Raw genomic sequence first — 12,528 nt, 5'->3', positions numbered from 1 at the left:
CTCATCCAAATGTGCTCAGCTGAGGGCATGGGGGTGAGATCAAAGGGCACAGAATACGGCACCAGTGATTAAGGTACAGCCCAGGGAAACTTTTCTCAGCAGAAGGGATGCCAAGAGCCCCAGCGTTCATGGCTGGATTGAGCCGTCAGCTCCAGGGACACATCTGTGTCTACAAGCAGCCAGGTGATGCAGCTGTTACTCGGCTTTGGACTCTCCCTCCCTCCTTTCTCATTGTTTTATTTTGGGCAGAGCCATCCCGGGCCAAAGATCCTCTCCAACCAAGCTGGTGACATTCCCAAAGCAAAAGGGACTACTGTGCTCTGAGTCTGTGAGCTGCTGTAGCTGTCTCCCCAGTGGTTCATTTTTGTATGAAAGAGTGAAATAATCACAGGCCTGGCACCTGCAGACCATACAGGGAAGGTTTTATAACCACTTTGGCCCCAACTTGTGCCAAATTAGCTAAAGCAGAGGGTGAGATGCCTGTTATGGCCTGGCCTCTGGGGGTGCAGGTTTCCCGTAACAGTGTTTAGAAACCTATTTCTATTTCTGAACCATCAGGTTCACAGCCATGTAAACTGGAATGAGGTGACAGCTCTCTTTCTTTCTTGCTTACTGGGGGAGATGGGCAGAGGGCAAGACAGAGTAGACAGCGGAAAGTCACAGCAGTCAGGGGAGTGCTGACAGAAGATGCTCTGATCACTGTGCTATATCTGGACAGAGGACCCACACCGAGGACAAGACTGCCCTGGAAGAGGATGGAGGGTCTCGTCTCCAGGTGTCAGTTACCCAGATACAAGGCATGTCTCTCAGATTGGAAACAGGGCAGAGCTCCCAGGGAGGAAGTCCTTCCCCTGAGTCTTGACCTGAAGGGTCAAGAGAGGCCTATCTGTGAGCATTAAGTTTATTCCGTCACTGAAGACATTGTTCTTCAAACTTTGAGACCATTGAAACCCCCTGGGGGCACTTGTTATAAAGGTGCATTCCCATGTCCCGGCCCTATTCAACCCCTTATTCTGTAGCTCATGGATGGGACCCAGGGGTTTTTGATTTTTATAAGTAGCCCCGGATAGCCCATGTTCTGCAGGAATGAGTGTTAATTCTAACGTCCTGAAGAAATGCCAGTTTAGGCAGTTCCATTCAGAATCTTCATTGATAAACAAGTCAACCCTAACACCCCTCAGCCCTGGGCATACTCACGCCCTCCTTCCTTCTCTTTCCAACCCATCCTGGAAGTCCGCAGTGCTCCATATGCCTGTTTGCACAGGCTATTCCTCAGCCAGGAGCACGTCCCCCACCTTCACATCACAGCTATGCATATGCCCATGCAGCCACCGTGAGTGCTCTTAAGTCTTAGACTTCTGGTTTTTCAGTCTTCCAAAAACCCATGTCCATCACTGGAGAAGTAGGATATTCTGCATTGCCAAATATCCGGGCACACTGAGAGAGGTACAAATTAGATGCTTCACTGATTTTATGCACATTAATCTTTGAAGATGCCGACTTTTATTTATTTAATTGTTTCTAGAGACAAGGTCTCACTCTGTCACCAAGGCTGGAATGCAGTAACATAATGATAGCTCCCTGCAGCCTCAACTTCCTGGGCTCAAGTAATTTTCCCACCACAGCCTCCTGAGTAGCTGGGACTACAGGCACGTGCCATGATGCCTGGATTTTTTTTTTTTTTTTTTTTTGAGAGGGGTCTCGCTCTGTTGCCCAGGCTGGAGTGCAGTGGCGAGATCTCGGCTCACTGCAAGCTCTGCCTCCTGGGTTCACGCCATTCTCCTGCCTCAGCCTCCCAAGTAGCTGGGACTACAGGTGCCCGCCACCATGCCTGGCTAATTTTTTGTATTTTTTTTTTTTTTTTTTTAGTAGAGATGGGGTTTCACTGTGTTAGCCAGGATGGTCTCAATCTCCTGACCTTGTGATCCACCTGCCTTGGCCTCCCAAAGTGCTGGGATTACAGGCGTGATCCACCATGCCCAGCCTGGATAAGTTTTTCTCTTTTTTGTAGAGATGGAGTCTCCCTATGTTGCCCAGGCTAGTCTCACACTCTTGGGCTCAAATGATGCTCCCAAAGTGCCGGGATTGCAAGTGCTAGCCACTGCATCCAGCCTGAAGATGTCTACTTTTATGTTGAGCATTTGGCAATTCCCAAACTCTGCTCAACATAATTTAATCTTTGAAGATGAAAAAATTACTTTTAAATCTTCCAGAGCTCTGCTGTACTTATTATGGATAACCATTATCATTATATCTGAGAATTCCTAAATGGGCATTTCTAATAGTTAGAATTCAGGGCAAACCAGCTTCTACTTCATTGAGCTTAAAGCTCTGGAAAGCATCTAAGAATTATTTCTGTCCCATACAAAACCAGCTGGGGAACCTGGGTAGAGAGAGGTTCAGAGGTGTGGGTTCCAGTGTTGGCTCTCCTTAACTTGCTGTATGTCCTTGGGTAAGCTGCTTCTCCACTCTGAGTTTGGGGTTCCCATTCACACAGCAAAGGTGTTATCCCCAGGTCCCATGCCCCTTCCGGCCTGTAGTCTGTATCTCTTGAGGGGTGGGGGACTGGCCTTCATGGTTCCATGGAATGACACTTGGTCTTGGTTCTAGTTTAACAGGTTAGAGGGCAGTTAGAACTGCCCTTGCTGCCAGTGATCCAATTCAAAATACATTTTTATTTGTTTTGCACAGAACAAATTCCCCAGGGCAGCCATCCAAGCAGAGTGGGGTTGGTGGTCATGGAGAAAGCCCAAGATGAGGACGTACTTTCCAGGACCAGAAACAATAGCCGAGTCTTCCTGACGCCAGGACAGTGAGAGGAAGAGTGGACAGCTCTTCTGGGCAGCCGCTTGTTTGGTCACAGGGCGCCAAGAAGCGGCCTTGCACGGTCATGTCTGGGAGGGCAGGGCTGGCTTCTTAGCATCTGTCATTTCCAAAGTGGCACCTGGCAATGTCAGCCTGAAGGTCTGGCTGGGAAGGTGGCTTGTCCCTTCATCTGGCCTGCCTCAGTGGGCCCCTTGTCACACTGATTTGAGGAAAGTCTTTGGAGGGTGGATGATGAGGCCTTTTGAGCAAAGCTAACCTGAATCCTCTACTGGGTTTGCCTCATCTCTGCACTCGTCCTTGTGCCTGTTTCTTCCTGGCTGAATCCGGCCATACACCGGAGAATTTGCAGCTGAAAGTGAGGAGAGACCGCCTGGTCTGGTAGCGATAGTCACAGTAGCAGCCAACAATTATTAAGTGCCCATGTGCGCTGGGGCCTGTACCCAGGGCTGTTTCCTGGAGGTAGAATCTATTGTTTCATAAGGAAAAAAGTGAGGCTGAGAGATTAAATGACCTATTGAAGCCTCAGGGCTAGGAAGCTGAGGAGCCAGGATTCGAACTCAGGCCAGGTGGCTCCAGAGCTGGCCACTCTTGAAGAGCAGTGCATTTTTTAGGATGACGCTGACCCCTGGACAGCTCCTGGGTAGCTCTGGCACCCTCCTTTCCCTCTCCTTTTCTCCACTTTTCTTCCTCCTCTCCTCCTCTCCCTCTCCTCTCCCCCTCCGCTCCCCCTCCTTTCCCCCTCCTTTCTTGGAGCTTAATGCTGAGCCCTGGAGGGAAGCAGACCTCTACCTGGAGAAGTTTCTATTGTTTACACAGTACAACCTGTTTTGTTCCTTTTTCTCTGAGGGACTTGGTTGTAGCAGCCTCAGCTGGGAGCCACAGGCAGTGGGCAGAGCCTCCGCCCATCAAGCACCATCTCTAGGAACGCCCCTAGGTTGCCAACAGGGGCGACTGCTAAAAAGATCACTTCTTGAACACACCTCAAGCCCTCTAAATCAGAATTTTAAGCAACTGGGGAGAATATTTGGGAACCCCTGGCATAGGGAATGGAGCACCCAGCTTCTGGGTAAAAGACCTGGGCATGTGTGGCAGACAGCCCTCCACATAACCTCTCTGAACCTTTGCTTCCTCTGTAAAATGAGGACAATAATAATGCCTCATTCATATCACAGCTGTATTGGGAGGGGGAACTGTGATCATGTATGCAACAGCTTTTTCATGAACTTTGGTAACTAGCTAACAATTACTGAACTTTCAAACTCAGGGCTTGACAAGAATTATCTCCATTTTTAAGACATCCAGACAGGCCAGGAAAGCTCAGGAATGGCCCAAGGTCCCACTGCTTAGAAGTTGAGCAGGACCCAGGCTTGCTCTTGGCTCGGTCTGAATCAGAACTAACTTCCCTTCCAAACACTGGCTTCGCACAAATGCAATGTCATGCTGATCCAGTACCCGTTGTGAGGTAAGCCCCGCATTCTAGAGATCAGACAAAGCAGAGATGCTTAGCAGAGGCATAAGAACCACTCCACACACAGGAGAGCCTGAGGAACGTCTCCTGCTGATCAAAACCGCCACCTCGGGCATTCAGCCCACCTGCATGTATCCCAGCCTGCAGATAGGGAACCCCAGGGTGACTAGAATCTTCAGCCAAACCTGAGGCCACGTTGTGGGCAGTGGCTTCAACTGCTGCCTCCCATTATATGTTTTGTCTGAAGCATTACCAGGGAGCACGGAGACATCGAATCAGATCATGGCCCTGGAGCAGCTTCCTATGCTGATTCTGTTCCCTTTGCTCCCAGCTCCTCACAGCTGAGTCAACATCATCATCTGCAGACTTGCTCCACCCAGCCCTCAAGCCACACTGGCCTGAGAGGCCAACCTTCAGCTGCCTCCGCTCCCATCAAGAAGCTTAGTGACCTTCCTGAGAGCCTAGACACAGGCCACAGTATACCCATGGCCCAACTGGTATTCCTGGGAACTCCCGTTCTGCAAATGAGCTCTTGTGCCTAAATCTCCAAGCATGAGTCTTTCTAGGTCTCCAGTTTGTGTAACATACATTATTTTATGAATCATGTTAATTGTAAAAGAGATGTTAATATTTAACTGAGGACTGACTGGCTGTTGGGCATTGTGCTGTGTGCTCTACCTGCATTATCATAGGGAATCATCACAGCTGGAACCATTATTATTCCCGTATGACAGATAAGGAAACTGAGGTACAGAGATATTAAGTGATTAGCCAAGTCCAGTGAGTGACAGAGCTGGGAGTGAGCCAGGGCTCCTGGACGGTAAAGCCCGTGCTACACTGACATGGCCACCATCCTGTGTCCCTGGTTTGATAATCTGCCCCTCCGTTCCAGATCCTGCCCACGCCCCAGGGTCCTGCCTTCCTACAGACCTGGGTGTGTCATCCATGGACAGACCCTGTATTAGTCTGCGTTCTCCAGAGAAACAGAACCAATAGGAGATATATGTATATGTTCATTCTAGGAATAAAGTCACGTGATTATGAGGAACAGGAAATCCCACAATATGCCCATTGCAAGCTGGAGAACCAGGAAAGCCAGGGATGTGATTCAGACTGAGTCTGAAGGTCTGAGAACAAGAGAGACTGCTGGGTTTAAGTCCCAGAGTTTGAAGACCTAAGAACCAGGCACTCTGATGTCCAAGTGCAGAGAAGATGGATGTCCCAGATCAAGAAGAGAGAAAAAAAATTCATCCTTTCTCTGCCTTTTTGTTCTGTTCAGGCCCTCAAAGGATTGGATGCTGCTCACCCACATTGGTGAGGGTGATCTTCTTTACTCAGTCCATGGATCCAAATGTAAATCTCTTCTGGAAACAGCCTCACAGACTCACAGAAATAATGTTTTGCCAGCTATCTGGTCACCCCTTAGTCCAGTCAAGTTGACATATAAAATGAACCATTGCAGACCCCGAGCCCCTAAGTCTCATCTTCCTGGACTTGGTTCCTTCTGTACTCGACAAGCAAGTCCTGCTGGTTCCTCTTCAGGCCTTGGCAAGTCCATTCACACTGACCCCACGCTAGTCCATGTGACTCCTTAGCTAGGCCGACAGTATTTCCAAAGCCTCCCAACCTGGGTCTCAGCTTCCAAGTTTATCATGCTTCCAACTGTCCTGCTGGTGGCCGCCAAAGGTCTCCTCCTGAATGATTTTCTCCTCCATCCTCAGCAAGGCATTCCAGCCCCTCACTGCAAGGTACAGGGTCAGAGGCAGACTTTAGGCCTGGCATTTAAAGCCTCACAGACTGACCCACGTTCCCTTCAGGCTGGTCTCCTCACATTGCCCTTGACCCCTTCAGTCTGTCCAGGTGAGCCTCCTTCCTGTGCCTCATAATGTACCTAGTGATTTCTCAGTTCCGTTCACATCAATGTGTCCGTGTGGAAACTGCTCATTCAGACACTTGAAAATATGAATTGAGCACCTACATGAGCTAAGGATCAATTCAGCCACTATGAAAATGAAAGAGCCTAGTGCCTGTCCTGTGGAGCTTGTAGATGAGTGAAGAAGCAGAGTTCTGTGTCTCTGAGGAACTAAAAGCCAGGGTCATGGAGCGGGGTGAGCTAGGGGAGTGTAGCTGGAGAGGAAAGTTGAAAAAGTCAGCAGGGCTGGGTCATGCAGGCGCTTGTCAGCCACACAGAGGGCTCAGTGTGACTCTTGGTACAAATGGAAACCACTAGTAGGCTTTAAGCATAGGAGTGACATAATCTGATTTCACAAATACTGCTGTTATTCTTGAACCATTCCTGGGTTCCTGTCTGATCTCTCCACTTCCACTAGACACAGAGCTCCTGTCTCACTCCTCTCTGCGTCTGCAGAGGCTGGACCACAGGGAAGGGAGCAGGACGGTTAGTGGGATGCCACAGTGTTGATGACTGACACCCCACAGTGGCCCTTATCAAGCTCCAGCCCCAGTGGAGGAGCAGTGTGGAGGTGACACGTGGAAAAGAGTGCAGGACAAACCTTGTGCAAGGACCATCCCTCTGCAGGGTTAACAAGCCCCCTGGAAGGAAACGGTGATCGAAGAACACTGAGGAAGAGCTGGAATTGTTGAGCAGGAGGTGGATGGAATCAAGGAGGTGGGACTGCCCAGGGGTTGACAGGGCCACCTATGAGAAGCCATAGGAGGTGTGTGTTGTGCAACAGTAGGAGAATGGAGGGCTGGTCTCAAGTGGGACACATGATGGCTTGCTTGACTTGGGAACTGGGGCCTGAAGCCCGGTGCAGTGGGGTGCTGTTAGATGGCTGGAAAGTCCATGGGTGCCCACCAGACTCGCACCCTATTCAGAGCAGAGCACTCCCAGGCAGCTCCTTATACCCCATGCTGGGGGTCATGTGACCCTGCAACTATAGCTATAAATAACCACTTGATTTGTGGCTCAGCACCTGACTCAAAGAGAGCCATCTATAGGCTCATGATGATGATGCCAGAGACCTGTGAGTGGCCTGACACAGAACTCAGAGCCAGAAAGAAATGATCGCCCCAAGCTGCGTGCTCTTGAGGAGTACCGCTGTGGATTGAACGGGGAGGACCAAGGCTGTTGAGGTGGCTAAGCTTTGCTCCTGCTCCCCACATCCTGCCGGCAGCCCCCAAAAGTGCCTGAGTGCACTTCTGGTCCTTGTACCCTGAAAGCACCAAACACAACAGAGCACACGCTGCTACGAGCTGGGAGGGGGCTGGGTGCTGCTGGGCTGCACAGGCGGCTTCTCCAAGGCTTTCTGTGACAATTGCCCAGAGCGACCACACGGGCAAAGGAAAGTCTTCAGCGCAGTGAAAGCCTGCAAGCACTGGGTGGTAAATGACAGGACTGGAGACCACAGAAAGCCACAGGAAAATTCTTGTCAGGGCCAGCAGCAGACACGAGGAGTGAGAGGCTGTGAATGGCTGCCTGGTTGGGAGAGATGAGCAAAGCCACCAGAGCTCAGCGAGATGGTATGGAAAGCAAATGGAGAAACGATGGAACAATGCCTGGAATCCCCACGTGGTGGCTGGCAGGGAAAGGGGAACTATGCAACCAGATGTTTGCTTTGCCTCCTGGACGGAAAGCACTCCACATGGAAACTTTCCCGGCCCTGTGAGGTCAGAATCCATGAGCAGCCCCTCTTCCACAGAGCAAGATGGCGGGGTCCGCCAGCCAGACCCTCTGTGACCACTTGTGAGGACCACTGGCCAGAGGGCAGCACCACAGCATAGTCCTTGGCCTCTCCCTCTTGGGTTCCCACTTCTGGATTGAACAAAGTAGGACCACAAACCATTTTCTCCCCAAGTTTACAGACCTGGCTCTAGAAAGAAGACCCACGGGAAGGGAGCCACAGCCAACCGGAGGCCAGGAAATGTTTCCTTTGGTCTGTGGTGGGGGCTGATGTTGGCGTGCTTCCTTCTTGTCCACAACAGGATGGCACAAGTGAGAGCAAACAAAACAGAAGCCAATGCAAAGGGTTTCTTGGCCTTCCTCAGTGAGAACAACCCAGGAATCAAGGCCAGGAGTAAGAGAGGGGCTCCTGGGTTTGAGGTGGGGACCAGGAGAACTTGTGGGAAGGCTAGCTAGCTCCTGTGTCCTGCTAAGTCTGACAGTGACTTGTGTAAATAAAGGGCAGACAATGTTGAGGGCTTCTGTGTATGTGGTTCATGTGTGTTTTGCCTACCCCAATCCTCTCCTTGACTTCAGATGACAGGACTAAGCAGCTCTTCTCCCTGGTAGGCCACAGGACACCTCCTTGGAGATCCTTCTCCTTCTTCATACTGTATGTGTCAGGTTGGCTGTGGTAACAAGCAACCCCCCAAGTCTCAGTGGCTCACACCTATGAGCATTTATTTCTCACTGACATCACAGTGAGTGGGCAGGCCATTCTCATGGCAGTGGATAAAGCAAGCATGGTGGTGGTACAACTTCTGCTAAGACCTAGCGTGTGTCATGTGCTTTCACATTCTGTGAGCTGAAACATGCCATGCAGTGAAGCCCAAAGTCAAAGGGGTGAGGAAGTATGTCACTTTCAATGGGAACAAGAGCATGAACAATTGCAAATAGCAATACAGTCTACTTGCAGGCCAACAGACCTTTCTATAGCTCAGCAGTCTCCTCTGTGCAAGTTTGTTTTGTTCTTGTAAGAATCTTATGAAATAATAGCAATATTGGCCGGGAGTGTGACTCACGCCCATAATCCCAGCACTTTGGGAGGCCAAGGCGGGCCAATCACGAGGTCAGGAGTTCGAGATCAGCCTGGCCAACATGATGAAACCCTGTCTCTATTAAAAATACAAAATTAGCTGGGCGTGGTGGCAGGTGCTTGTAATCCCAGCTACTCAGGAGGCTGAGGCAGGAGAACCGCTTGAACCCAGGAGGCAGAGGTTGCAGTGAGCTGAGATCATGACATTGCACTCCAGCCTGGGTGACAAGGTGAGACTCTGTCTCAAAAAAAAGCACTATCAATGGTAATTAATATTTACTAGCCCCTTTCTTTATGCCAGGTGTGGTTCTGAGTGTTTTATAGGCATTATTTGAGTTAACCCTTGCAGCCCTATGAGGTAGAGATCACTGGTATCCCCATTTCACATACTAGAAAACAGACTGAGCAGTTTAGTGACTTGACCAACAACTAAGGATCTAAAGGTATCAAAGGCTGCACTTGTAACCCCAATATTAATCTGCTTTTTCCTATGAGGTAGGATTGGGCCTGGATAGGGGTTGTGGCCCCATTTGGCAGATATGCAAACTGAGGCTCAGAAAGGTGATTTGACTCGTCCAAAGATACATATCTTAGAACAGAACTAAACACCCTTGTCTAGGCCGAGTCCCTTTTCTATCCACCCACTGGCCTCCTGGAGCCCTCCTGCCTGCCCTGGCTTTCAAAGGCTTCAGGGCTGTCTTCTACTCAGCAACTCCTCCCCAACTGCAGGCCTGGGGCACTGTCTTCCAGCACTGCAGAGTCTTGCTCTCTGGTGCCCAACATCAACCACTCCCCACGTTGGAGCCAGTTGCCATCCCCAATATGAGGTGTCAATGCATCCTCTGCACATGCAGCTATGCCAAGTGAGGCCCAGTGACTGCACTAACCTCATCTGTCTCCCTTTCCCTAAGAGACAGTCAGGGTGGTGAAGGAGCCCAGGCCCCAGGATCAGACAGACTCTTGCTCCAGTCCTGGCTCTACTACTGATGACTCGAGGCAGGTTCCTCGACCTTTCTAAACTTTTCTTTCCTTGGCTGCGACATAAGAGCCCCAGAGCTTAGAGTACAGCATCTACTGCAGAGTAACTGGTCTTCCTTTCATCCTTCAGTCCCTTCAACCCCAATCCTGCTGAATTTCTTTGGCCAAAACATGTTTGTACCTCTTCTTACTTGCCACCCCCATCTTCCCCATCCCTCCTCCTTAGGTCTGAGTTACTTCCACTGCCCACTCAGATAGGTTCACGCCAAGGTGTGAAATGAGGTGGAGGCACATTCCCATCTGCACTCTAACAAAGAACCCAAATGGGCTGACTCTCTGTGCTCATCACATGGACACTCACACACACACATTCCCACACACAGTCGAATGTGTACACAAACTCTGACATACACACACACGCACATGCACACGCACACATATGCACAAATGTATATACACTTAAACATATATACACACATACACATGCACATATCAATGTAAACTAACGTGTATACACACATGCATACACAAACATACATATGCATACAAACACATAAATACACCCATACAGGCACATATCCACACATATATAAGGCACATATCCATGTAAACTCGCATGCATACACAAACATATACACACATGCATACAAACACAGATACATGCACACAATACAGATATGCAAATACCATGCTCACATGTATATGCACATACACATGTACAAACACATACATGCATGAATGCCAACACACACATACACATTCGTATACATATACACAAACATACATGTGCAAACACATACATGGATAGGCACACGAACACACACATACATGTACACACAAACACATGCACATGCACATATGTGTACATGCATGTACACACCAACCCATATATGCACATGTACATACACATACAAACACATATACAGTTGACCCTTGAACAACATGAACTTGCATTGCAAGGGTCCACTTATACATGAATTTTCTTCTGCCCCTGCCACTCCTGAGACTGCAAAACTAAGCCCTCCTCCTCCTCTTCCTCCTGGGCCCACACAACATGAAGACAATGAGGATGAAGACCTTCATGATGATCCACTTCCACTTAATGGATAGTAAATATTTCCTCTCTTATAATTTTCTTAGTAACACTTTCTTTTCTCTAAAGTACTTTATTGTAAAAATACAGCATTTCATGTGTGTTAACCAACTGTTTATGTTATCGATAAGGCTTCTCATCAACAGTAGGCTATTAGTACTTAAGTTTTTGGGGAGTGATATGGTTTGGCTGCGTCCTCACTCAAATCTCACATTGAATTATAATACTATCCACGTGTTAAGGGTGGGGCCAGGTGGAGATAATTGAATCACGGGGGTGGTTTCCTACATACTGGTCTTGTGGTAGTGAATAAGTCTCACAAGATCTGACGGTTTCATAAAGGGGAGTTCCCTGCACAAGCTCTCTTGCCTGCCGCCATGTAAGATGTGACTTTGCTCCTCCTTGCCTTCTGCCATGATTGTGAGGCCTCCCCAGTCATGTGGAACTGTGAGTCAATTAAGCCTCTTTCCTTTATAAATTACCCAGTCTTGGATATGTCTTAATTAGCAGCATAAGAACAGACTAATACAGGGTGTCACAAGTTATATGTGGATATTCAAGGGCACGTGGGTCAGTGCCCCAACTTGTGTTGTCCAAGGGTCAACTGTATACATATCATATACTCATGCATATATGCACACACACCCACAAACATATACATATACACACGCTTATGCACACACTCACACACACATTCCTTGCGTGCACAGCTACAGGGGGGTGTGTGGCTTGTGGGACCTGTAGTGCTGTCTGTCCAGCCAGTTCCTCCTTGGAGGGTAGGTGCCCTCCTGAGGGCAGGGCCTTGTTCATTGTGGAGCCCCATGCTGCTCCCACAGCCAGAGGACCCCAGCATGAAGACTGCCCTTGTTGGTCAAGTCCTACCCTCAGCTCCATCTTGCAGGTGAGGAAACTGAGGCCCAGAGAATAACAATAGGTAACACATAGTGCTCACAGTAGGCCAGGCAGAGTTCTAAGCTCTTTGTATGTATGAACCCATTTAATACTCATGACCATCCAGTGAGGTGCCTATTATTATCCTTGTTTTCCAAAGGAGGAAATTGAGACATGGAGGGGTCACTGGTTAGCGGTCATACAGCCAGTGGTAGAGTGGGATTTAGACCCACTGGCTGCAGTGCCTCTGCTCCTGCCCACTGAGCTGTGCTGCTTATCTGCCAACAGCTATATGTGTGAGCTGGGCAGAGGGACTTAGAGCAGCAGAGCGAGGGCTCCATCCCAGCCCTCTGACCCTGGGCTGCCTCACTCTGCTGTCTCACCTGGCTGAGATGCCTGCTACCAGGCCACATGGTGGATAGGAAGGCCTGGGGTGCAGTGGGGTGCTCCACTCCATTCTCCCCCACTGCCCACAGCTCCTGAGAAGCAAGGCCAGCATTGGAGAAGCCAGAGCAGGCCGGACGCCTGGTGTCTTTGGCAGGCTCACTCACATT

Source organism: Theropithecus gelada, chromosome 1 (genome assembly GCF_003255815.1).
Source record: "Theropithecus gelada isolate Dixy chromosome 1, Tgel_1.0, whole genome shotgun sequence".
NCBI classification, from domain to species: domain Eukaryota; kingdom Metazoa; phylum Chordata; class Mammalia; order Primates; family Cercopithecidae; genus Theropithecus; species Theropithecus gelada.
This window is presented reverse-complemented; position numbering follows the sequence as displayed.